The following is a 1749-nucleotide window of genomic DNA, read 5'->3' on the forward strand; positions in this document are numbered from 1 at the left end:
GTCTCGCCAACCTTGGGGACAATGGTTTGCCCTGTGTCCTTCCTTCTCTTATGGACCCAAGAAGAGTTTTTGACTTTTCAGCCTTTTCAGTTTTTCACTTGCAGTTAGTTAGGCTGGAGTGGTGACTTCCAAGCTCGTGACAATGCAGAATCAGCCCGGCATATGCCTTTTCATGTAACCTCAACATCCCTGTGTGTAGCATAGCAGATATCTTTGAGGTATCTGCTTAGCCCATGATCCCCATCTTGGAGAAAAGTGCACCCTGCCCATAAGAGAAAGATTCAAGACACATTTGCTTGTGTGACCCTGTCTCTGGCTGCAGCTGATTGGATCAGAGGTAGACATTTGATATAAGGTGAGCCAATCAGATTTTCTGTCCTGGGAACTTAGCTTGAGACACAGACACTAGTGAATTGGATGATAATGCTGGAACTAAGAAGGATGTGTTCTTTGTAAGCTGTCCTCCTCTGCAGTGGTACTGGACTTCATGAATCTTTCCAACAAATTCCCTTTCTGATTTAGTTGGCCTAAGTAGGTTACTTACAGTGAATATGGCCTTGACTACAACAATAAGTACTACAATTAACATTTTTTTAATGAAGAAACTGGGGTTCAGAGAAGTTAAAAACAAAAACAAAAAAAGCTTTCCCAAGCTCAGTCTTAGGATGGCCTAGGTTATGTTGCAATAACTAATAAGCCTGAAATCCTAGTAGCTTAGTACATCGAAGGTTCATTTCTATTTCACATCACAACCTAATGTAGACAGAGTGGTGGCTCAGACACCCAGGCTTCTGTCCTGTTGTAATACTGTCATGGAAACTCATGACTTTTAATGCATGAAAAAGAGTGGATGAAGGATTATTCATTGGGTTTTCAAACTAGAATTAGTATACATCATTTCCACCTACATTCCATTGGCAAAATCCTAATATATGTAGAGCTTAAGAAAGGCCAGATGTTTCTTAACATCGGATATAACTTGCTATAATCTTGGAATTCCAGTCCAGAAAGAACCAGGGTCAGCTAAGGGAGGAAAGGTTTTTACACAGAGCCTAATAGAAAAGTGCTTGTTTGCAACCAATTGTATTTCCTAAATCTTGTTCTTATGATGAATCCTTTTCTTTATGGTAATTAAACCTTAGGAATTATTATATTATGTTAATTCAATGAAGTGTTATGTTTTTATAAAAAACTTATCACTGAGTAATAACTTAAACCTTCATTTGTGCCTCAGATGCTTACACCCATGTACAGGAGGCCAATAGGTCCTAGATGGGTACCACCGATCATATATCACTTCTCCAGTTCCCAGGAGGGCTTAAAAGCATTGCTCATGTTGATGCTGCACACCCAGACCTGAACAGACAACACACAGGAGAAGCGATTCATTAACTCCGAGTTTAGTGGCCAGACTGCCTGGGTTCATATCCCAGCTCTGTCGCTCATGGGCTGGTGACCTTGGGCAGATTACCTCACCTCTCGATCCTCCATTTCATCAACTGCAAAATGGGTTATTCACAGTGCCCAATTCATAAGGTTGTTATGAAGATTAAATGAGTTATCTAATGATATATGCATTAGCTGTTATTATTATTACTGTTATTTGGCACAAAGCAATGAAGACTTTTTTTTTTTTAGAAAAAGGAAGAATATGTTTATTTCTCCTCTATCCACTCAAAACATATCGTGACCATCTGTGGCATTACTGAGATAGCATTTTGGTTAGGCAGCATAAGGCATTACACAGCA

This window comes from Leucopleurus acutus (genome assembly GCF_964270905.1).
Source record: "Leucopleurus acutus genome assembly, chromosome: 7".
Classification (NCBI taxonomy): Eukaryota; Metazoa; Chordata; class Mammalia; order Artiodactyla; family Delphinidae; genus Leucopleurus; species Leucopleurus acutus.